This window comes from Pleurodeles waltl, chromosome 3_1 (assembly GCF_031143425.1).
Source record: "Pleurodeles waltl isolate 20211129_DDA chromosome 3_1, aPleWal1.hap1.20221129, whole genome shotgun sequence".
In the NCBI taxonomy this organism is placed as follows: domain Eukaryota; kingdom Metazoa; phylum Chordata; class Amphibia; order Caudata; family Salamandridae; genus Pleurodeles; species Pleurodeles waltl.
In genome coordinates, this window is record NC_090440.1 from 446,638,706 (window position 1) to 446,665,214 (window position 26,509).

The window sequence follows — 26,509 nt, forward strand, 5'->3', positions numbered from 1 at the left end:
TTTGTAAATGTGTGTGTATTTTGAGCGCTGCGGTGTGTACCGCCAATGGATTACCACGGATGAAAGACTGAAGCATTGATTCGTGGGTCGTGATAGTGTGGGTGTATTCTCGTTGGTGTGAAGGTGTAGGTTTTGGTATTGCCAGTTTATCACTGACCTTTGGTGTGGCTGACTTGTGTGGGTGTCTGTATTGTGGTGGATTCCGAGTTGTGGGTCGTAATATCTGTAGCGGATTTCCGCCGCCCCCACGGTATTTTGGCGGCCTTCAGCACAGAGGTGAGTGGGATTTACTGCCAGGGTTGTAATGAGGGCCTGAGTCTGACCCACTGCAGGTGACATCTGTCGCTCAAATCTGGGTTTTGCTCCAGCTAACTAGCAGCTCCTCATCTCTACCCAAGGGCAGGGATGACTGGGCAGCCAAGCGCATGACATAATTGGTTTCTCATGGAAGCCATGGTCACTCAGGTCTCATCCGTTTCTCTCAGTTACATTAGTCTCACATATACAATGACAAACAGAGGCAGTTTATGTTTCAATAATGTTTTCAATGAAGCAACTACATCTTAGATAGCAAAGCGTGAGCTGCAATAACCAGGATGACACAGCATGACAGTATTAAAATTGTGACAAGGAGAGTGAAGCATAAGAATAACGCAACCATATTGTCACTACAGTCAATAGACTAATTCCTACCTAGGCTATGATAGAGCACAGCGTGTTAAGCTCTAATTCTGCCCTTCAGGTTCCCCTGGGAAGACATCATCCCCCATACCTGACCAAAGACCTGTGGTCTGCAAAACAGCTGTAGAGAAGCATTCAGTAATGAACATACAGTTGTGGTTCTCTGGCTGTAATCTCCCTTTAACGTGTAAGGGACAGAGAAGTGTTTAAAAAAAAAAAAACTAATATTCTGAGAAAATGTCCCTACGTAAGGATGTTTTCTATGAATGTCGGAGACTAAACTTATACCACATTCACCGGCAATATACCTTGCTGTAGCCTTGACAGAGTGAGCAAGAATGCCTTGTTTGAGAACAGAGTGCTGGCCTAGGCAAAACAGCGAGATAAACAGAAAATAAAACAAGCCCGTAAAATTGGCTATTGTAACAATAATAAAATAAGTCTGAATAAAATATATCTAGGTTAAAGTGCACTGCAGCTTGGCCTAGTGTGTTACAATAACGTGCATGGAGCTACAGCTAAAATGGCTACACAACAGAACACCTGACCAATCTGGTTGTAGGATTGTTGGTATGCCCCCAGGACATTTGTGAGTGCCTCCTTTTCCCTGGGCCTGGCCTCCCCGGCACACAGCTGTCCTCCGACTGGTCCCTTGAATGGTATGCCCACTGACACCAGGACCTTCATCGCCTTGCCTGTGTGGTGTCAACTCAGTTCTCTGTACAGGTGGGCACACTACTGATTGAGGTATCCTGTGGACAGAGGTTTGGGGGCTTTGGCTGGCTGCTGTGGTGATTGAGTCTGTGGGGGGAGCCTGTGGTGGACTGGCTATAGGATGTGGTAGCCGACTGGCCAGATGGGCCAGGGAGTTCATCCAGATTAAAACCTCCAGAGTTGCTATCATCTCTGAGGGCATCTTCTGGTGGGGGACTGGGTTGCCGTGGCACCTCCTCACCGCTGACATTGGCTGGGGCACCTGTGGGGATGTAAGTGATTTGTTAGGGTAATTGTCTGTCACATATTCCATCTTTCTACCTTTACCAATGATATTGGTGTTGTCCTCCCAACTTTTGTAGTGAATGGTGATGGATTGTGAGATTGGTAGTTCTACATGCTGTGTATGCATTGGTGGTGGATGTGCATGTAGAGCTGGGAGGGAAGTGCTTGCAGTGTGTATGGTATGCAGGGGTAGCCATCTAGGTGTCATAATTGGGGTGGTGCACTGTGTGGGAGTGAGTGGGTGAAGGGAGTCAGGGTGAGGGGGTGAGATGGCATGCAGGTATGGGGTGGTGGTAGGTTGTTAATGGTGACTCAGAAGTGTCCAGTCCTCCAGCTACTCCAGTGAGTCCCTCAGGATGCAGTATTACCAAGACGTGCCCCTCCCATACTGTCAGCTGTGGGGGAGGAGGTGGGGGTCCACTGCCAGTCCTCCTGAAACTGAGTCCTCCTCAGTGAAACGGGGGTGCCTTTGTGGGAACATGGATGTTGAGTGGTCTATGTGTTGTGCAGAGGGTGTTGAGTGATATGGTGGGGATGTGGTATGTAGTATGTGATGGATATATGGGTATTTGTGGTATGTGTGTAGGCCTGGCCTGGCATGGTGTAGCAGTCTTCTTGTGTTTGCAAAGTTTTGTGGGTGATGGGGGGAGGTTTATAGTGCTGTTAAGTGTGTGGGGTGTGTGTATTTGTGTCAGGTGTGGGTTTTTTGTTCTGGCCAATGTTGTCTTGTTTTGTTTTTTGGGTGGCCATTTCTGTAGAGGCAGTGTGCACTGCCAATGGTTTACCGCCGTTGAATGTCTGCTGTGGTGACTCGTAGGTCATCATTTGGAGGGTGTTGTTTTAGTGGCATAACAGTATGGGTGCTAGTTCTGACAGTTTATTGCGTTTGTTGGGTCCGGTGGATTTGTGGTTGTGGCTGGTTTGTGTCGGTTTTGTGTGTGTATGTCATAATCTGGCAGACGGATGTTCATCTCCGGAGCAGTATGTTGGCGGCTGTCACCTTAGCGGTATTCTGAATTTACTGCAGTGTCATAATGAGGGCCATAGTTTCTTTGATGCCTACACTTCAACAATGTGCTGCATTTAATCATGAATTACTATAATTTGAGAAGGAAGGAAATTTGGGGATAACTCCTATTGACAAAATGGAACGCCAAGGAGCAACTGTACTGATGAGTGAAACATTTGAAAAATTAGAATGGAATCTGAACTCTTTCAAGAAACCTGTATCCAGGACTGCTGGACTAGAGAAGGGTTTACGTGTTTGTAGAAACTGTCAAGTAATTTAAGAAATAATTTAAATGTAGAAGAAGGATTGGTAAATGGTACCGTGGTTACAGTCGTTGATTTCATTAATTTTCCTTACCATGATCATGTTGAATTATCAGCTCTAAAGTTTGATCAGGTTGATGACATGAAGCAAATGGATGATATGTTGTTTGTTTTTTGCTTGTTAAAGATGTGTTTGTCTGACGAAAACAGTTTCCAGTTTGTCTTGCGTATGCTGTAACGATGCACAACTCTCAAGCCTTAAGTGTTGATGCTGCATTTATTACAGTTTTTTAACTTTTTTAAATAAAGACTGTCATATATGGCATTGTCACGAGTTTGAACATTAGCTGACTTGTTTATAATTGATTTTGATGAGAAGAAGCTTAGTACAGATGCAAATTACATGGGATAGTACAATAGATTAAGAAGTAAATATGCTCCTCATTTAGGACAGTATCCTGTTTCTGAAAAAGGAATATCATGTCCTAAACAGAAATTGACAAAAGAATCAAAAAAGATTATAGGAAAGACAGAAAGCAAAGGTGAAGAAGAAGGTGTGAAGAAAAGAAAACTGGAAAAAGATGGCAATATTGTAGGTTACTAGTTGGATAACACTAGTGGTGTTAACTGCTATGCTAATGGTGCTCTCAATGTTCTCTTCCATTTTTACGGCATGTTATACATGCAATCCAAGTCAAACCAAGGAACAGATTGTGCACAGCACTATGTAATTGCCTTCAACACTTATCTCGTGACAGTGTCATACATTCTGCTTCAGGTATCCAACAACTAGTAAACAAATATAGTGAATCTATAGTATTTACTCTAAATGCTCAACAAGTTGTGCAAGAATTTCTTATGGTGATCCTTGGAGTTTTAGAACATCAGGATGTAAAGCTAATGAAATACTTACAATCAGTTGTACATGGAACCTTGAGTGTGAAGAATGCTCTTTCTCATCTACCACTGAAATCCAATCTGAGTGATTCCTCTACTTAAGTCTGCAGATTGCAAAAGTGCGTCATTTGGTAAACTAATAAAAACGAGTGACCAAAACATGATTTGTCCGACTTGTAAATCAAGTGTGTTGTCTACATTGCTTGTACAGAAAAGTGGTAAATACATTACAGCAATGTTTCTACAATGAGGAACAAATGGTTCATAATTGGATGCAGAGATTACAAACTTTAAAGCAGGTCAAATATCAATATCTGGGAGAACATTTTGCACTTTGGCTATCATCTTCCATTGAGTCCTTAATATTACATCTCAACATTAAACTGTATATTTCAATATGCAAACTGAATGGACAGGATTCATTGATAGCAGTCTGCAATTCAAGCTAAAACTATCTTTCAAACTTCCTAATTCTTATTTATTGTTTCTTCAACCAAAGTTCTAAAGTGGATGAGTGGTATAGTATTAGATACAGTGTTCTTCCTATATGGATCACTACTACTTAACACAATATTCGGCCTAACAAGGATAAAGCCCTCAAAAGAATGTGAAAAAGTAGTTTGTCAATGAAATATATTCAAATATTTTTCAGGAAGGAGGTGGGTATAAATTATTTTCTGTACATTGATTATCAGAGGTTAAGATTTAATTCGGCCTATCAAGGGTGATATCAAGAAAAGCTATGGAAAAGTTAAATCTGGATGAATATTTTCATAATATTTATATGGAAAAATACCTATACAATCTTCTCTGTATATAAATAATACCTCTTTAAGACAATATTCAGCCTATTACGTATAAAAAAAATAAATGTATACAAAAATACATGAAAAAAAAAAATGCTTGATTTCATCTGTTTATAATTTTGCACCAGGTATAATAATTAAGGAACTTGTTATAATCTATACTTATGTTCACTCTTGTAATTATAGCTCACGTTTATTTACAAATTTTAGTGAATGCGAATCACAGTAATACTTCTTTGGAGTAAAATACTGTGAAGTTACAACTGAGGCGCATAGCAATGTTAATTTTAAATAACGTGCTATGTGCTTATGAGTTTTTTTAAAGTCCATATGACTGTCCCCCCCCCCACTGTTCAGAAATGAGCAGCTGTAAACATTTCTTTTATAGTGTAAAAGGTATAGAAGCTGAGAACAGTGGACAAGGGAACATAACATGTCTACATAATATGAGTAATTGTTATATAGAAAAATAAAACCTGCTCGTTTTTTGTTAATACTCATATATTTGTATACTACAGGTTAACAAGTTTCAATAGATATAATAATTATATCTAACTTTAACTATTATTTATCTTCTTTCTATTTAATACAGATCAAAGTACAATGTTTTAGCAGTAATTCAGGTAAGCACTTAGGTGTCGCTTCAGTAATACATAATCCAAACATCATGCACTAATTCACTCACCCATTCAGCCCCTCATGCACCAATTCAGTCACCCATACAGCCGTTCATGCACCCACAAACTCACCCATATAGTTTGTTATGCACCAATTCACTCACTCATACAGGAACTCACGTACCTAGTCACTCACTCATACAGCCACTCAGACAACCAGTCACTCACCCATATAGACAATTACACAGCCAGGCAGTCTCAAATACAGTCACTCATGCACCCATTCACTCACCTATACACTCACTCATGCACACATCCTCTTACCCATACAGTCATTCGTATACCAAGTCACTCACCCATACAGGTACTCACATACCAAGCCTCTAAACCATACATCCACTCATGCACTGATTCGCTCACCCATACATCTGGACATCCACCATAACAGTCAGTAATATAGCCACTCATGCACCCACTCACTCACTCAGAGACACTCATGCACCAACTCACTCACCCATACACTCATTCATGCACCCACTCAGTTACCCATACATCCACTCATGCATCCAGTCACTCAGCTATACACCCACTCATGCATCATTCCACTCACCCATAAAGCCACTGATGCACCCAGTCACTCACCCATACAGCCACTCACACAACTAGTCACTCATCCATAGAGTCACTTACGCATCCATTAACTCACCCATACAGCCCCCCACACACCGAGTCACTCACCCGTACAGTCACTCACACACAGTCACACACCCTACAGCAATCATACACCCATTCACTCACTCCTAGAGTCACTCATGCACCTATTCACTAAACCACACAGACAATTATGCACCCAGTCACTCACCCACACAACCACTTACAACACCCATTCACTCACTCATACAGGTACTCATCCATCCATTTACTTACTTATATAACTGTTCATACACTCATTCACTCACCCATACAGACACTCATCCAGTGACTCACTCATACAGTCACTAGTCACTAGTCACTTACCAATACAAACACTTCTACACTGAGTCACTCACCAAAACAGGCAGACATGCAGCCATTCCCTCACCCGTACAGACACTTAGACATCCAGGCTCTCATTATGAGTTTGGCAGTCTTCTGGCAAGACCGCATCGCTGGCGGCTGCCAAAAGACCACCAGTGATGGCGTTACAGTGACCGCCTTATTACAAGTCACAAACTGAAGACTGCTCAGATACAGCCACAACTCCTAAACCACCAGGCTGACTGAGAGTGGGAGAGAGACAGCCCCTCCACCAGCACCGCCACGCCGACAACACCTGGTGCTCTATTTATGACACACTTATCAGCACGGCAGGCATTGCACAGCAGAAAACCATTGGCGGTGCGAATCACTGCGGTCTAAAAATCACCTCCACCACATTGGACAGTCTGAATTCCCCACACCTGACACACACCACACATACCTGCTCACTGCACTATATAACAAACCCTCACATATCCCCCACAATCCTTTGCACCACAACTACTAACAGAGACATCTAGGATCAAACCAATGGAGGAAAATGCACGTCGATACGATAGGCACCAATACACTTCCCATGCATCACACACCACACAGCTGCACCAGCAACACAATGCACACATTGACACTGCACACACACCAGATACCACCAGCACATACAACCAAACACTCCATCCCACCAAGTATCCTACACTGCCCCCCACACACACAACACCTCCCACCCACAACGCACCAACCATGTCCCGTCAGAAGCACCCACATTTCACAGATGATGAGTTGAGGGTTATGGTAAATGAAATCATCAGGGTAGAGCCAAAACTGTTTGGAGCTCAGGTCCAGCAAATCTCAATAGCCAGGAAAATTGAGTTATGGCGGAGGATCATTAAAAGGGTCAACTGAGTGGGCAACCATTCACGCACAAGGGAGGACATCAAAAAGAGGGAAGGTGTGTTCCATGGCATCCAGACACCAGATTGACATCACAACTCACACAATGCATCACTCCCTACACATCAAACGTTCACAGTCCCACTTCACAGTGGAACACCTGCACAGAAACCCATAGCACATGCCACGCCAACTGGATGCTTCAACTGCATTCCAACACATGGCAATGACAGCAATGCTATCCACAATCCTCAACCCTCAATGGAAAATGGAAACAATGCCACTATATGTCACCCGCAAGCAATGTCTGCAGTGCTGCAGCTGTTATTGCCATCACTGGGAAGCAAGACAAGCTACTCCATGAATCAGACAATAATACAAACAAGTACATCTCCACAATGTAACTCCCTCCCTTTCCATCCACAGGTATGGCTGCCACTGCCACTGGGCAGCTCATGCCAGAGACAGACAGCCCTCCCCAGGAAGAAGGCCCCAGTGGATGTCTGGATATTGATGACTTGCCTGGGCCATTTGGGACAACTGGTCAGTCCACCAGTCCCACCCTGGACACATCGGAGCCTCCACCCATGTGGCTTCTACAGCACATCCAACCCTTCATCCACAAACCTGTGTCCCAAGGACAGGTCAATCACCTGTGTGCCCCACAGTACAAGGACCAGTGTCAAGGCCACACACCCAAGATGATGAAGGTCCTGACACAACTGGGAGTGGGCACACTGTGTCAGGGGCACAGGCACAGTGGGCCAGGGGCAAGGGGAAGGCAACTGTGGCTCAAAGGATGGGGCACCTACACCAAACGACTGGCCATTTCCCAAATCTTGGGAGCATCCCACCAGTCCCAGGACACTATGGTCAAGACCCTCGCAACTATCCAAGAGAGCCAGAAGCTGCAGAGGGAATACCACCGGGAGGCCATGCAGCAGTGGCAGACCCTCAATGCCACCATGACCTCCATTACAGGGGTACTGAAGGAACTGACCACCATAGTACATGCGTCCTCCACCCACCAGCAGGCCCCTTACTGAGCCACATTCCAACCGAGCCCTCTACTTCTGCAGCAGCCAGTGGAATGGAGGCTCTGCCAAAGGATCCACAGACCACCAGCACACCTCCCTCTGTAGCTGAGGAACCCCTACGCAAGCGGGGCATCCATCCAGACATCCTGAGGAACTTGATGCCAAGACCAAGACCACTGACAGTAAGTGACCCTCTCCTGAATATTCTCCCTTATCTGCCACTGACACACCCTGTTGACTGTACACTGTCATGTCTCCATTATTCCATGGCTGCTTTGATATTGGACCTGGACTACCTACAGCTGGGACAACAACTCTGATAATTTCACCCACCATGACCCCACTCATCACCCATTGCACTTGTGTAACCGTCAACAGCCAGGGAGAAGACAATGGCGGTCATTACAACATTGGCGGTAAAAGCCGCTTACCGCCGTGCAGAAGACTGCCAACACACCGCCGCAGAATTCCCCCACAGCTATTATGACCCACATCCCGAAATCCGACAAAATTCCAACACCCACACAAGTCCGCCACACCAAAGGTCAGTGATAAACTGGTGAAAACAACACCTCCACCATCATGCCAACAGAAATACGCCCATGCTATCATGACACACGAATCCACGCGGCGCTCAAAATACACACACATCTCCAAAACACTACCACATTGGACAACTTGAAATACACACAACTGATACACATACACACACCACTCCCACACAACCAATACTAAATAAAACACACACCTACATCACCCACAAACCCCTACAACCAAAACATTCGAAAGAAGGCCAGAGAGAGACACCACCATCCACAAACTAGCAGGCACAGGCACACAACACCATCACCCACACTACTTCCACGCACAAAACACTACACACCACTACATATCACCACACTTATCACCACATACACCACCCCACACATCACCTACACCACCCCATGGCACAGCAAAGACACCCCAGGTTCTTGGAGGAGGAGCTCAGGGTCATGGTATAGGAAATCGTCCGGGTAGAGCCACAGCTATTTGGATAACAGGAGCAGCACACCTCCATAGCTAGGAAGATGGAGCTATGGCGAAGAATAGTCGACAGGGTCAACGCAGTGGAACAGCACCCAAGAAATCGGGACGACATCAGGAAGAGGTGGAACAACCTACGGGGGAAGGTGCATTCCGTGGTCTCAAGATACAACATCGAGGTACAGCGGACTGGCGGCCGACCCCCACCTCCTCCCCCACAACTAACAACATGTGAGGAGCAGGTCTTGACTATTCTGCATCCTGAGGGCCTCGCAGGAGTCGGTGGAGGAATGGACTCTAGTAAGTCAAATCTTAACTATCATATCCCCCAGCCTACCTGCATGCTATCACGGATCCCCACCCTCACCCCCTCCCCTATCACTCCAACTCCTCACAAATGTACTAATAACACAAACCACCCATCCCAACCCCAAGCCCTGCATGACACAATAAAGCATGGATACCCATCACTAAAGCATGCCCACTGCACATACCCATAACACCCCCCTCAACCATCATCACACAAGCCCCCACACAGGAGTGCTAGCACTGGGGTACACGGTCACCCACCCATTGCCCACCATGACACTCACAGATGCAATAATCATGCTTTTACACCCCTGCAGGACCACTACCCAACGTCACCAGACAGGAGGGTCCAGACATCTCCACCCCACCCACAGAAGAGGCCCACAGTGATGACAGCAGCTCTGTCCAACTGGATCCAGATGACCAGCCCGGACCATCGTGGGCCTCGGGACAGTCGGTTCCCCACATCCAGTCACAGGCCACCACAGACCTTCCACCCTCTGGTAACACCAGCACAGCACCCACCCAGCGGGCCCATACCTCTGTCCCCAGGACACGTCAATCAGCTGTGTGTCCACCACTACAGGGAACCCAGGATAACCCATCACCCCAACAACAACAGGGACCTGGGGGCAGTGGTAGTGGGCACACGGTCCAGGGGACGGAGGCCCAGGAACACAGGGGAACTGGGAGGGCTGCTATGCGACAGAGGGCGGACAGGCCTAGGGAACCCACTCACCACGAGGCCCTCTCCTCCATCATGGAGCATACCACCACTCCCAGGAGACGATGGCAACGGTCCTGGCCAAGTTTCAGGAGACCCAGCGCCTGCAGGAGGAACAGTATTTGGGGTTCAGGGAGGAACTCAGAACCATCAGCCCCGCCATGGGCACCATCGTAGGGGTGCTGAAGGAGATACTTAACACCAGGAGGGACACTGTGGCACTCCAAGGGGCCCCTGACACTAGCATGGGTGAAGAACTGCCCACAAACTCCGCCTGCGCTAGTGGACAGGACGCCCAACCACTGGACCACCACATCAGCACCCCACCCCCTGCAGATGGAGACCCACCCCCGCAAACGGTCCCTGAGATCCAGGAACAAGACAGAGCACGATGCCAAGACCCCCGCCAAGAAATGAGACCCCCCTGATTGTCAACCGACTGTCCCACTTTGTAACCCTGTCCATATTGGAACTGCCCCAGCTCCACTTCCTATGCACATATGGGCAATGCACCTGTGAGACTAATAGACTGGACTCTGCCATGGACATTACTCTACCATCACCCCTCACCATTGTACAACCTCCCTCCAATATTGAGCACTGCAATAAACACCCTTGAAGCACAAAACAATCTGAAGTCAGTCTGTGATTTCGAAAATGTGTATTAGCAATGACAGTGACAAAATGTGTAATGTCAACATACCTATGTCACACATCTCAAGTCCATGAGGAATCTCAGCAGATGACACACGTTGGAAACCACACCTGTGAAACCGTAATGGAGATGTACAACTCAGTTACCATATACTGGTTGAAATCGACAGACAGGATAGAGGTAGAAGTGTGAAAATACTTGTAGTAGGCAGGAATGTGTCCTCACCTGTGTGTCACTGGAAATATTGCTGGATAACTGAGTCCCTGTTGTCAATGTCTTCTTCCTCTGCTTCCTCCTCATCACTGTCCACAGGCTCCACAGCTGCCACAACACCGTCATCTGGACCTTCCTCCTGCAGAAAAGGCACCTGTCGTCGCAAAGCCAAGTTGTGAAGCATACAGCAGGCCACGATGATCTGGCACACCTTCCTTGGAGAGTAGAATAGGTAACCACCTGTCATATGGAGGCACCTGAACCTGGCCTTCAGGAGGCTGAAGGTGCGTTCGATCACCCTCCTAGTCCACCCATGGGCCTCATTGTAGCGTTCCTCTGCCCCGGGACTGGGATTCCTCACTGAGGTCAGTAGCCATGACAGGTGGGGTAACCAGAGTCCCCTAATAGCCACACCCAGTGCCTCTGGAGTTGACCCATCACATAAGGGATGCTGCTATTCTGCAGGATGCAGGCGTCATGCACAGAGCCAGGGAACATAGCATTTACCTGGGAGATGTACTGGTCTGCCAAACATACCATCTGTACATTCATGGAATGATAACTCTTCCGGTTCCTGTACACCTGTTCACTCCTATGGGGGGGAGCAGAGCTACATGGGTCCCATCAATGACACCTATGATGTTGGGGATATGTTGGAGGGCATAGAAGTCACTGTTAACTGTAGGCAAATCCTCCACCTGAGGGAAAACGATGTAGCTCCACATGTGTTTCAGCAGGGCAGACAACACTCTGGACAACACGTTGGAAAACAGAGGCTGGGACATGCCTGATGCCATGGCCACTGTTGTTTGAAAGGACCCACTTGCAAGGAAATGGAGCACTGATAGCACCTGCACTTGAGGGGGGATCCCTGTGGGATGGTGGATTGCTGACATCAGGTCTGGCTCCAACTGGGCACACAGTTCCTGTATTGTGGCACAGTCAAACCTGTAGGTGATGATCAAATGTGGCTCCTCCATTGTCGACAGGTCCACCAGCGGTCGGTACACTGGAGGATTCCGCCATCTCCTCACATGTCCCAGCGGACGGTGCCTAGGAAGGACAACAGCGACCACAGAGTCAAACAACTCAGAGGTATGTACCCACAGTCTACAAAGAACACCATTCATACACAGAATCTGGCCTATATTCGTGATGTGCGACAAGGCCTAGGTCTGTGTGAGCAGTTGTGAATTAGGCCATGTGGGCCCCTGAAATGGTGGCTGCCTGACCTCTAAAGTGGGACAATGGGATGTGAGGTAACTGCGCTGGTGTTGTAAACCGTAGCGGTAGGCGGTGGAAGACCCCGGCGCAATGCTGCATTGGTTAACATTGGACCCTTTGGGTCCTAGGAGCCAATGACTAAATACACCGGCGGTGATGGTACGCACCTCTGCGGACGTGACCGCCGCGGACGTGACTGCCATTTTCTATCTGTTCAATCACTTGATACCTGATCTTCGACAGGAGAGGACCGACACTGCAAGTGCTGCTGTGACCTCGGTCTGGAAGAGACAATGGCTTGTGCGTCTGGGGAAAGGGCCCCTGCCTTCACTGCAGAGGAGTTGGAGAAGCTCGTGGACGGAGTCCTCCCCCAGTACACGCTACTCTACGGTCCTCCAGACCAACAGGTAAGTACACAGGGAGCACGTTGTATGGGCTATGCCTGTGTGGAGAGGGCTGGTTGTATGACGGAAGGGGGCACAGTTCTGCATCCATGAAGGACTGTGAGTGCATGTGCCACATGGCAAGGGTAGGGATGTGGGCCACTCACTTCGATGGTGCAGTTGGTAATGACTTCTCTTCTTCCCCTGTACATGTCATGTAGGTCAGCGCCCACCAGAAGAAGGATATTTGGCGTGCCATCGCCAAGGACGTCCAGACCCTGGGGGTCCACCACAGACGGAGCACCCACTGCCGGAAAAGATGGGAGGACATTCGCCGCTGGAGCAAGAAGACGGCGGAGGCTCAGCTGGGGATGGCCTCCCAACGTGGGAGGGGTGCCCGTCGAACCATGACCCCCCTGATGTTCCGGATCCTGGTGGTGGCCTACACTGAGTTGGATGGGCGCTTGAGGGCATCACAGCAGACACAAGGGGGTGAGTACAACATCATTCAGCAGACTTTGCGCGCAGTGAAGGTGTCTGGGTGGGGGAGGAGGGCTGTGGGTTTCCCTAGGCCAGAGCGAGTTCCGTAAGCTAGGCCCCTCCATAATGCAGGCGATGTGGCACCTCACCCCACCTCTGTAGAGTGCCAAGTACAGGTATACATGCCCCTGTGTCATCTATGTGTGTAGATGTTGACCATAGCCATGTAGGACATATCCCAGGAATTGCATCTGTAGAGCCCAACAGCACGACGTAGTGCAGGGGGCTGCTGTGTCTGTATTGTCCGCCAACAGTAGCGGTAAGCCATGCACTCAACCTGTCTTTCTTCTGTCGTTCCCCCCCTTTTTGTGGTCTCCCTGTTCTTGTGTGCATCAGCATCATCAGGCGAAGGTACAGTGGCACCGGAGCACGAGGGAGCTGCATCCCACATGTCCATGGAGGGCCACACCACGGACTCAGAATACACCAGTGGGACGGAGTGCGATGGGAGCTTCACGGCGGTCACAGGATCTGCAACGAGCGACACGGACTTGTCCTCCGATGGGAGCTCCCTTGTGGTGGCAGCAAAATCTGTGCCCCCCACTTCTACAGGTACAGCCGCCACCCCCCTACCAGCACTGCCCTCCCAGCAGCCCCTCAGCCTTCGCCCCGTGCCCGCTCACCCAGGAGGGTGGACATCACCTTCGCCCCAGGCACCTCAGCCCCTGCCCCGTCACCTCTGCTGCCCTCAGTGAGGAGGCCATTGACCTCCTCAGGTCCCTCACTGTTGGGCAGTCTACCATTTTGAATGCCATCCAGGGTGAAGAAAGGGAATTGCAACACACAAATGCATTCCTGGAGGGCATTCATTCTGGTCAGGCTGCCCTTCATCGAACCCTGCAAACTCTGGCCTCAGCACTGATGGCAGCCATTGTCCCTGTGTCTAGCCTCCCCCCTCCAACTTCCTCCACCCAGACCAATCCCCTGTACATCTGCCTATCCCAAGCACACCATCAGACCAGCCTCCACACATCCCACAGGCACTCATGCAAGCATCAAACACATACAGACACACCAACATCCACTGCCTCCACTGGTTCCCCCTCCTCGTCGTCTCCCTCCTCCCTCCCAGTCTCATCTACACTCTCACCTGCATGCACTACCACTACAGCCACTACGTCCCGCACCAGCACACCCACCACCACACCCCGCTCACGTGCAGTCACCACCCCCACTCCCATTTACATGTCCCCTGTGTCCTCTCCCAGTGTGTCTGTGATGCCCCCTCCGAAGATACACAAACGCAGGCACACACCCACCCAACAACCATCCACCTCACGACAGCCTCAAGCGCATGCACCTTCACCCAAAGTCACCAAACGTACACCTCCTACAACCACTACCTCTTCCTCCACTCCCAAACTCCCTCCAGCTACCCGTCCCACTGTTCCTAAGAAACTTTTCCTGGCCAAGCTTGACCTCTTCCCCCCCTCCAACTCATAGGTCCTGTACTAGCACCTCAGCCAAAAAATCTCCGGGACCAGTGGTGCCTGTTACAGGTATGTGGAGTGCACCGGCAACCAGGCCAGCCAGTGTGGCACAGAGCCATAGCACAGCCAGCCCCCCTCCTGTGAAGCACAAGAAGTTGGACAGTGCCCGGTGGGAGAAGGGGAAGACTCCAGGCAGCAAAGCCGCTCACAAGGGTCCCGGGGGGAGTGTCGACTCAGCTGTGACTCCTCCCAAGGTGGGGAAGGGGCAGAAGAGATCTCCAAAGTCTGGGAGGAGCAGCACGGCAGAGAAGAGCGCCATCAGCCCCGCTGCCCAGGAGGCCACCGCCAGCCCAATCGTCACTGGCCAGGAGGCCACCACCAGAGTCACTGCCCAGGAGGCCAGCCCAATCGTCACTGGCCAGGAGGCCACCGCCAGAGTCACTGCCCAGGAGGCCAGCCCAATCGTCATTGGCCAGGAGGCCATCGCCAGCCAGAGCCCAGCTGGCCATGAGGGCCCCCCAAGCCACAGCCCAGCTGACCCATGAAGGACCACCAGCCACAGGCCTGCTGGGCAATGAAGGACCGCCTTGGCAAGCACCGCTGGACAGGCCAGGGACCGCTGAACAAGGCAAAGACCGTCATGGCAAGCACTGCTGAACAGGGCAAGCACCGCTGAACAGGGCAAAGACCGCCATGGCAAGCACTGCTGAACAGGGCAAGCACCGCTGAACAGGTCAGAAACTGGCAACTCAAGCACCCCTGAACAGGGCAAGCACCTCTGAACAGGGCAAAGACCACCATGGCAAGCACCGCTGAACAGGGCAAGCACTGCTGAACAGGTCAGAAACTGCCAACTCAAGCACCACTGAACAGGGCAAAGACCGCCATGGCAAGCACCGCTGAACAGGTCAAGCACCGCTGAACAGGTCAGAAACTGCCAACTCAAGCCCCGCTGAACAGGGCAAAAACCGCCATGGCAAGCACCGCTGAACAGGGCAAGCACCGCTGAACAGGTCAGAAACTGCCAACTCAAGCACCGCTGAACAGGGCAAAGACCGCCATGGCAAGCACCGCTGAACAGTGCAAGCACCGCTGACCAGGTCAGAAACTGCCATCTCAAGCACCGCTGAACAGGGCAAAGACCGCCATGGCAAGCACCGCTGAACAGGTCAGAAACAGCCAACTCAAGCACCGCTGAACAGGGCAAAGACCGCCATGGCAAGCACCGCTGAACAGGTCAGAAACTGCCATCTCAAGCACCGCTGAACAGGGCAAAGACCGCCATGGCAAGCACCGCTGAACAGGTCAGAAACTGCCAACTCAAGCACCGCTGAACAGGGCAAAGACGGCCATGGCAAGCACCGCTGAACAGGTCAGAAACTGCCAACTCAAGCACCGCTGAACAGGGCAAAGATCGCCATGGCAAGCACCGCTGAACAGGTCAGAAACTGCCAACTCAAGCACCGCTGAACAGGGCAAAGACCTCCATGGCAAGCACCGCTGAACAGGTCAAGCACCGCTGAACAGGTCAGAAACTGCCATCTCAAGCACCACTGAACAGGGCAAAGACCGCCATGGCAAGCACCGCTGAACAGGTCAGAAACTGCCAACTCAAGCACCACTGAACAGGGCAAAGACCGCCATGGCAAGCACCGCTGAACAGGTCAGAAAATGCCAACTCAAGCACCGCTGAACAGGGCAAAGACCGCAATGGCAAGCACCGCTGAACAGGTCAAGCACCGCTGAACAGGTCAGAAACTGCCATCTCAAGCACTGCTGAACAGGGCAAAGACCGCCATGGCAAGCACTGCTGAACAGGTCAGAAACTGCCAACTCAAGCACCGCTGAACAGGGCAAAGACCGCCAACTCAAGCACAGCTAGCCCATGAGTGGCAGGGGCAGTGACGCCACTGGGACCGTCACGGGGTGAGTGATGCACTCTGGGCACCAGTCCCCCTCCAGAACCAGTGGAGACATGCATCCACTCCGTCTGTCCTGCACATGATGAAGCACTCTGGGCACCAGTCCCCCTCCAGAACCAGTGGAGACATGAATCCACTCCGTCTGTCCTGCACAGGATGAAGCACTCTGGGCACCAGTCCCCCTCCAGAACCAGTGGAGACATGCATCCACTCCGTCTGTCCTTAACAGGATGAAGCACTCTGGGCACCAGTCCCCCTCCAGAACCAGTGGAGACATGCATCCACTCCGTCTGTCCTTAACAGGATGAAGCACTCTGGGCACCAGTCCCCCTCCAGAACCAGTGGAGACATGCATCCACTCCGTCTGTCCTGCACAGGATGAAGCACTCTGGGCACCAGTCCTCCTCCAGAACCAGTGGAGACATGCATCCACTTGAGAAACTGTGGCTTTGCACTCCCCAGGATGGTACAGTGGGCAAACCACCCACTGCAGAGACTTGAGATACTATGGCTTTGCACTCCCCAGGATGGTACAGTGGGCAAACCACCCACTGTAGAGACTTGAGAGACTGTGGCTTTGCACTCCCCAGAATGGAACAGTGGGCAACCCACCCACTGTAGAGACTTGAGAGACTGTGGCTTTGCACTCCCCAGGATGGTACAGTGGGCAACCACCCACTGTAGAGACTTGAGAGACTGTGGCTTTGCACTCCCCAGGATACAGCAGTGGGCATGGAGCCCCCTCATGGATCTGGCATGGTGCACTCATCCGGCTGAGGTGCCCCCCCTTCCCTTCCCCCTGAGGTGCCTGTTGTATTTCTATCTGATGCCCCTGCAGTGTTCTCTCCGAATTGATCAGGTATCTAGTGTGGACCTCGCCCATGCATTTTGGGCCCAGTGATCCACAGACAATGAATGGTGCATTACCTGCACTACTAATCGTCGTGTATATTTTGCTTAATGTGTATATATATATATATATATATATATATATATATATATATATATATATATATATATATATATATGTATATATTTGGTTACTGTATTTTTAATATATTACAATGGTTCAACTCATTTCCTTTGGTCTTTGCATTCTTCCGGGGGTTGGGGGTTGTTACTGTAATATTTGGATATGCATTGGTGTGTGTGTTGTAGTGGGTGAGGGTCGGGGTGGGGGTTGGGATGTTAGTTGTGTGTGTCCCTGTATTTTTCCCTCCCCCTCCCCTATGTCGTAGGTGCAGTACTCACCGTAGTCTTCGCCGCCGGCGTTGATGATCCTCGTATAGGAGCAGGAAGACTATCGCAGGGAGTATATGGAGTTCCGGGTCCATGGTGCCCTCCTTCCTCGTGGAGTGTGTAGAGGTGAGCGTTTTCCCTTTGAAATGGCTGTTTCCGCCGTGTTTTTATCCGCGGTGAATCCGCCCCGGAAAAGGTGGCGGATTGGTAGGTTGTCATACTGTGGGCGGTACATTGTCCTCAGCCTGTCTGTTGGCGGTGACCGCTGCGCTGTTTGTCTGTACAGCCGTGGCGGTCGGAGTGTTAAAGTGGCTATCTTTGTTGGCAGTTTCCGCCACGGTCATAATTCAAATTTTTTTACCGCCGGCCTGTTGGCGGTCTTACTGCCGCTTTAACACCATCCGATAGGGTTGTAATGACCACCAATGTACTGCTCACTGCATTACAACACGCCTATCCGCCAGCTTTTCTGGGGCTGTACCAACGCCATCAAAAGCACGGCTAAAACAGAACACAGAAGGGAAATGACTCACCTCTCGACACTCAAGGAAGAACCACAACGCCATGGAGCCCGAAATGCAGGTGTTCCCCATGCTGGGGTACCTTCTCATACGCCAGGAACATGAACGCCGGCGAAGACCACCACGGTAAGTACTGCACCTAGCATACAGGGTAGGGGGGGAGGAAAAAGAGAGTGACACAGACACGCAACACGTAACACCCCCAACACCATACACACAAGAACCCTCAGGAATAACGCAAGGACAAAAGGAATAGAGTAAAATGAGTGTAATATTAGTCATTTTGAGAAATAGGTTCTTAAAGCATTAAATAGTATGTACAATATATACAATATATACAAAAGGAGGGACAATGCCCACTCCAAAATGTCCGTGGCCCACTTGGCCAAAACACATAGGCCAAGGCCACACTTGACTCCTGTCTCAATACGGAGAGAACACTGCAGGGGCATCAGGTCGAAAACACACAGGGGGGTGGGGAATTGGGGGCACCTCAGCCGGAAGATAGTATAATGCCACTGGCCTAGAGGGGGCTCCATGCCCACTGCTTGGTCCTGGGGAGTGTAAGGCCACAGTCTCTCAAGTGGGTGGTTTGCCCACTGCTTGGTCCGGGGGGTGCAAGGCCACAGTCTCTCAAGTGGGTGGTTTGCCCACTGCTTTGTCCTGGGGAGTGCAGGGCCCAGTCTCTCAAGTGGGTGGTTTGCCCACTGCTTTGTCCTGGGGCGTGCAAGGCCACAGTCTCTCAAGTGGGTGGTTTGCTCACAGCTTGGTCCTAGAGAGTGCAAGGCCACAGTCACTCAAGTGGGTGGTTTGCCCACTGCTTTGTCCTGGGGAGTGTAAGGCCACAGTCTCTTAAGTGGGTGGTTTGCCCACTGCTTGGTCCTGGGGAGTGCAAGGCCACAGTCTCTCAAGTGGGTGCCTGTTTTCCACTGGTTCTGGAGGGGGCCTTGTGCCCAGTGTGCTTCATCCTGGCAAGGAGGGGCTGAATGGATGCCTTCTTCTACTGGTTCTGGAGGGGGCCATGTGCCCAGTGTGCTTCATCCTGCTAAGGAGGGGCTGAGTGGATGGCTTCTTCCACTGGTTCCTGGCAAGGAGGGGCTGAGTGGATGCCTTCTTCCACTGGTTCTGGAGGGGGCCTTGGCCCCAGTGTGCTTCATTCTGGCAAGGAGGGGCTGAGTGGATGGCTTCTTCCACTGGTCCTGGAGGGGACCTTGTGCCAAGTGTGCTTCAACCTGGCAAGGAGGGGCTGAGTGGATGGCTTCTTCCACTGGTTCTGGAGGGGGCCTTGTGCCCAGTGTGCTTCAACCTGGCAAGGAGGGGCTGAGTGGATGGCTTCTTCCACTGGTTCCTGGCAAGGAGGGGCTGAGTGGATGCCTTCTTCCACTGGTTCTGGAGGGGGCCTTGGCCCCAGTGTGCTTCATTCTGGCAAGGAGGGGCTGAGTGGATGGCTTCTTCCACTGGTCCTGGAGTGGACCTTGTGCCCAGTGTGCTTCAACCTGGCAAGGAGGGGCTGAGTGGATGGCTTCTTCCACTGGTTCTGGAGGGGGCCTTGTGCCCAGTGTGCTTCAACCTGGCAAGGAGGGGCTGAGTGGATGGCTTCTTCCACTGTTTCTGGAGGGGGCCCTGTGCCCAGTGTGCTTCATCCTGGCAAGGAGGGGCTGAGTGGATGCCTTCTTCCACTGGTTCTGGAGGGGGCCTTGGCCCCAGTGTGCTTCATCCTGGCAAGGAGGGGCTGAGTGGATGGCTTCTTCCACTGGTTCTGGAGGGGGCCTTGTGCCCAGTGTGCTTCATCCTGGATGGGGCAAGGTCACAGTCTCTCACCCTTGTGTCACACCAACAGGTGTTGCAGGGTCCAGGATGCACTACAGCCCATGTAGACACCACTTCACACTGCTCCCTGGTGGTGACGGCTGCTCAGTGGATGCCAGTTGTGCTGCAGGTGACAGTGCAGGCAGTGGTGGTGGTAGCCTCCTGGCCTTCACCTGCAGCCTTGGATGGCTAAGTGCCATGGCTGGTGTTCTGTGCCACTTCACGCCCTTGGCAGATGGTGGTGCCTCCTTGCTTCTGCAATCTGGGGTCTTTGTCTTACCCTTGCTGGGTGGTTGTGCCTCCTTCCCCTTGCTGGCTGGTGTCCTCTTCTTGCCCTTGCTAGGTGGAGGACCCTTCTTGGTAATGGCAGGTGGTGCTGGCACAATGGCTGGGCTGACGGGTGCCTCCTTGGAGCCTCTCATACCTGCAGTAGCTGCAGAAACCACAGTTGCCGTGGACTGGGTGGCTGAGGTGCTGGGCTGGGTTCTGGCCACCATGGCCCGAGGTGAAGGACGGGAAGAGGGATAGGGAATAGGTCAATGTTGGTGAGGGAAATCTTCTTAGGGACACAGAGGCAGGAAGAGGGTGAAGGTTTGGGAGTGGAGGAAGAGGGAGTGGTTATAGGAGGTGTCAGTCTGTTGTGTTTGGGTGCAGGTGCATGGGCTGAATGCTATTGTAAGGTGGATGGCTGTTGGGTGTGTGTGTGCTTGTGTTTGTGTACTTTATGAGGAAGGGTCACACACACAGTGGGAGAGGACACAGACAATGTGTATCGATATGGGGGTGGTGACTGCCAGTGAGGGGTGTGTAGTGATAGGCATGATGGTGATGGAGGTAGTGGTTGAGGATGTTGTGCATGCAGGTGTGAGTGGAGACGCTACTGGGAGAGAGATGGACGTGGAGGAGGAGGGGACACAGTGGAGTCAGTGGATGTTGGTGGGTCTGCATGTGGATGGTGCTTGTGTGAGTGCCTGTGAGATGAAGTGTGGTGCTTGTGTTTGCCTGAACCACTTCTGTGTGTTGATTTGGGTGATTGCTGTTCTGAAGGTGTGCTTGGGATAGGCTGGGGTTAAGGGGATTGGGACTGGGTAAAGGAAGTTGGAAGGGGGAGGCTGGAGACATGGACAATGGATGCCATCAGTGAGGAGGCCAGAGCCTGGAATGCTCTCTGTTGGGCCGCCACGCCAAAGTGAATGCCCTCAAGGTATGCATTTGTTTGTTGCAAATGCCCTGCTACACCCTTGATGGCATTCAGTATGGTTGACTGTCCAACAGAGAAGTATTTCAGGAGGTCAATAGCCTCCTCACTGAGGGCAGCGGGCTAACTGGGGCAGGGTCTGAGGGCAAAGGAGATGCCCACCCTCCTGGGTGAGCGGGCATGGGAAACACGCTGAGGGGCTGCTGGGAGGGCAGTGCTGGTACAGGGAGCTTCCATCAGAGGAGGAGTCGCTGTTGGTAGTGTTCACTGCTGTCTCCATGGTCGTGCTCCCCTCGTCCCACTGGTGCCCTCTCCGTCTGTGGATTCGGCCTCCAGGCCCATGTGGGATGCAGCTTCCTCCGTCCGTCGCCGGTGCCTCTGCTCCTCTGCCAGATGATGCTGATGCACGCAAGGACAGGGTGACAAAACAAAAAGGGAGGGGGAGACAGAGGATACATTTTGTCAATGCCAGCAACAACACTACCGTTGGTTGGCGTACACAACACACAGGGAACAGCACTGAGCACTAGGCCCTGCACTACCAGTAACACTGCCAGTCACCAGCCCATGGGGTACATTGCCTAACGCCATTAGCTGCACAGCTGAAACCCACAGGACCCTGCCCAGTAGTAGATGCCCACTAACACTATAGGGGGTTGGAGTGCATCTGATCTTCCCCATCATTGAACATATCCTGCCATGTTTGCCCTGGCATAGGGGCACCCACAGCCCACATCCCCCACCCAGGTAATACCTTAACGCGCACAAAGTCATGGTTCTGAATCTGTACTCACCCACTTAGGGCTGCTGTGATGCGTTCAAGTGCCCATCCAACTCTGGATAGGCCACCGCCAGGGTGCGGAACATCAGGGGGGTTGGGGTACGATGGGCACCCCTTCCTCATTGGGAGGCCAGCCCCAGCTGGGCCTCCGCCGTCTTCCTTGCCCAGCAGCACAGGTCCTCCCACCGTTTGCGGCAGTGGATGCTCCGCCTGTCAAAGACCCCCTGGGTCCGCACCTCCTTGGCGATGGCACGCCAAATACCCTTTTTCTGACGGGTGCTGACCTGCAGAAAAAATACAGCAGAAAAGGGATTAGTCATATCGAACGGACTGTCATACTCATGGCCCAACATATCCCCCTATCCACTTACACACATACATTGACCACCATAAATGCAGCACTCTGCCCAGGACCACTCAGACCCCCCCCACACGGGGCTTACACACAGCAATCCCTACATTCATGGCCCACGCATCATGCTTACAGTGTACTCACCTGTTTGTCTGGAGGACCATAAACTAATGTGCACTTGGGTAGGACCCCATCCACTAGTCTCTCCAACTCCTCAGAAGTGAAGACAGGGGCTCTTTCCCCAAACACTCGAGCCATTGTCGCTTCCAGGCACAGGTCACAGCAGCACCTGCAGTGTAGGTCCTCTCCTGTTAAAGGTAGCAAGTGAGTGCACAGATAGAAAATGGCGGTCACGTCCACTGCGGTGCATACCGTCACCTCCGGCATACATCGCCATTGGCTCCTGGAACCCATAGGGCCCAATGATAACCAATGCGATGTTGCGCGGTGGTCATTGACTGCTGACCGCAACGGCATACAACGCCAGTGGAATTACCTAATTTCCACTTGTCTCTCCTCACAGGTCAGGCAGCTGCCATTTCAGGAGAGCACAGGCCATGGCACCTAACTGCGTCACATCAGACGTAGGCACATCAAATGACTTCAGGTTCACATACTGTTTCTATAAAACAAACATAGCATAGTATATGTTTGAATATGACCTTCTGCTCACCGTTTTTCACCCTAGAGTTCAACCGCCGAGGATGAATAGGAGATGGAGACATCCCCCCATGTACAGACCCTTGGTGGACCTGGCGACAATGGAGGACAGGCACATTATCCTTACCTACAGACTTGATAGGGCCACAATCCAAGAACTGTGTGCCCAATAGGAATCAGACCTGATTTCAGCTATCTGCCTCCCCACAGGTATCCTCCCTCTAGTGCAGGTCCTGTCAGTGCTCCATTTCCTGGCAAGTGGTTCTTTCCAAGCGATAGTGGCCACGGCATCCGGGATGTCACAGCCTATGTTCTCAAACCTGCTGAGCAGAGTGTTGTCTGCCCTTTTGAAACACATGTGCACCTACATCGTATTCCCTCAGATGGAGGATTTGGCCACAGTGAAGGCTGAGTTCTATGCACTGGGACATATCCCCAACATCATTGGTGCCATTGATGGTACACATATTGCATTTGTCACCCCCGGAGAAATGAACAAGTGTTCAGAAATAGGAAAATCTTTGAATCTCTGAATGTGCAGATGGTGTGTTTAGTGGACCAGTACATCTCCCATATCAATGCCAAGTATCCTGGCTCTGTGCATGATGCCTTTATCTTGAGGAATAGCAGCATCCCGTATGTGATGTCTCAACTCCAGAGGCACCGGCTGCGGCTAATACGTGATCCCATGGTTCCCACCCAGTTGATGTGGGTGTATGGGTCTTGGGGTTGGCCCTAAGTGTGAGTGTGTGGCTAACAGGTATCCCTCGAATATTTGCATGTGACTCTGGTTACCCCAACCTCTCATGGCTACTGACCCAAGTGAGGAATGCCAGGACAAGGGCAGAGGAACATTACAATGAGGCACATGGGCAAACAAGGAGGATCATTGAGAGAACCTTTGGCCTCCTGAAGGCCAGATTCCGGTGTGTAGTATTGTGTTTATTTCTAGAACAATATTGTAGGTAGTGCTTTGTTGTAGTATTTCAATGTAGGGTTGTATTTTATGTTTTAAGGCTATTTGTATTATGTAGAATCTATTTGGTATCTTCCAGTTCCACCTGCGGCATTTAGTATCTCCCTCAGCTGGACAGCATTCTGTGTTGGACAGTTGATGGTGTTGGAGGTTTTATTGGAGACTGGAGTTCCTGTTATTTTACCTGTGAAATTTTACTGAAATAAAAGCTTTTACCATCATCTCCTGCGTGGACCTGGACTCACCATCAACATTGATACTACACGGTGCCTCCATCTGACAGGTGGATCCCTGTACTACTCACCCAAGAAGGTGTGCCAGATCATCGTTGCATGTTGCATGTTGCACAACCTGGCCTTGAGACGCCAGGTGCCTTTTCTGCAGGAGGATGAGCCCGGGGATGGTCGTGTGATAGCGGTGGAGCCTGTGGACAGTGACGAAGAGGAGGCAGAGGAAGAAGATGCGGACAACAGGAGTACACTAATTCAACAGTGCTTCCAGTGACACACAGGTGAGACACTGTAACTTCACCTTCCATTGCAGTTTAGTATTTGAAATTGAATATGGCAGCCTGATTTCCCTTTTTATATGGCTACTTATTGTACCCTTTGGCATCTCTATTTTCAGATATCTGTGCCCCACTCTGGCTCCTGGTGCCCACTGCAGGTCATACCAATGTAAATATTACAGTTCATTTGAATTGCAATGTTTACAGTTTGTGAAACTAATACATTTGTCAAAGAATTCACAGACTTCATACTTGAATTTGTTCTAAGGGTGTTTATTTAGGTGCTAATAGGTGTAGGGGGATTGCAATGGGCTGGGTTGCTGATGGAGGAAAGTCCAGGGTAGAGTCCAGTCTATTTGTATCACAGGTGCATTGTCCAAGGGGGCATAGGAAGTGGAGCAATGGCAGTTCAAGGTGTACAGGGTGACAGAGTGGGACAGAAGAGTGACAATCAGGAGAGTGTTATTTCCTGGCGGGGGTCTTGGCAATGTTCTCCGGCTTCTGCCTGGATCACAGGGACCGTTTGTGAGGTGGTTCTCCTTCTGCAGGGGCGGGGGTGCCGGTGGCCTGTTGGTCCTGTGGCAGGGCCTCCTGTCCACTAGTGCCGGTGGAGGTGGAGGGCTGTTCTTCGGTTTGGCTAGTGTCAGGGGCCCATTGGTGTGCCACTCCCTCCCTCATGGTGTTGGCCATGTCTGCTAGTACCCCTACAATGGAGACCAGGGTGGTGTGTATGTCCCTCAGTTCCTCCCTGATCCCCAGGTACTGTCCCTCCTACAGACGCTGGGTCTCCTGCAGCTTGGCCAGTATCTGGCCCATGGTCTCCTGGGAATGGTGGTATGCTCCCAGGATGTTGGTGAGTGCCTTCTGGAGAGTCGGTTCCCTGGACCTGCCCTCCCCCGTTGCACAGCAGTCCTCCCAACTTCCCTGGTGTCCTGTGCCTCTGTCTCCTGAACCGTGTGCCCACTGCCACTGACCCCAGGTCCCTGATCGTCCTGTGTTTGGGGGGCTGCCTGGGATCCCTGTACTGGTAGGCACACTACTGATTGACGTGTCCTGGGGACAGAGGGATGGGTGCTGTGGTGATGTTCCCTGAGGGTGGAGGCTCTCTGGTGGGTTGGGACTGTGGCTGGGTCACTAACTGTCCAGAGGTCCCTGATGGGCCAGGTTGGTCATTGTGATCCACGTGTGCAGAGCTGGTTTCATCACTGTGGGCCTCTTTAGGGGGCACTGGATGTGACTGGCTCCTCCTCTCCAGTGACTTTGAGTGGGGGTCCTGTGGGGATGTAAATTCAGTGTTATTTTATCTGCGTGTACCATCTTGTGTATGGATATGTTTCCCTCTATGGTTGTTATTAGCAAGGCAGATTTGGCTTGTGTGAGTTGTGCTTGGTTTGGCTAACTGATTGTCACTAGTTTGCATGCTGTGGTGATAGGTGTCCATGCAGGTCTGTCATTGGGGTCCATGCATTGGTTTTGCATGAAGGGCTTGGTATTGGGATGGGTGGGTTGTGATGGTGGGGTATATGTGAGGTGGTGGGGTGATGGGGGTGAGGGTAGGGGTTGTTGTTTGTGATGGCATGCAGGTAGGGTGGGGGATAAAGTAGTAAAGATTTGACTTACCAGAGTCATGTCCTCCTGCTACTCCTGCGAGGCCCTCAGGATGCATGATAGCCAAGACTTGCTCCTCCCATGTTGTTAGATTTGGGGTAGGAGTTAGGGGTCCACCATCAGTCCTATGTACATCTAACCGCTCTCTTGCTAACACGGAACGCACCTTTCCCCGTAGGTCGTTCCACCTCTTCCTGATGTCATCCCTTGTTCTTTGGTG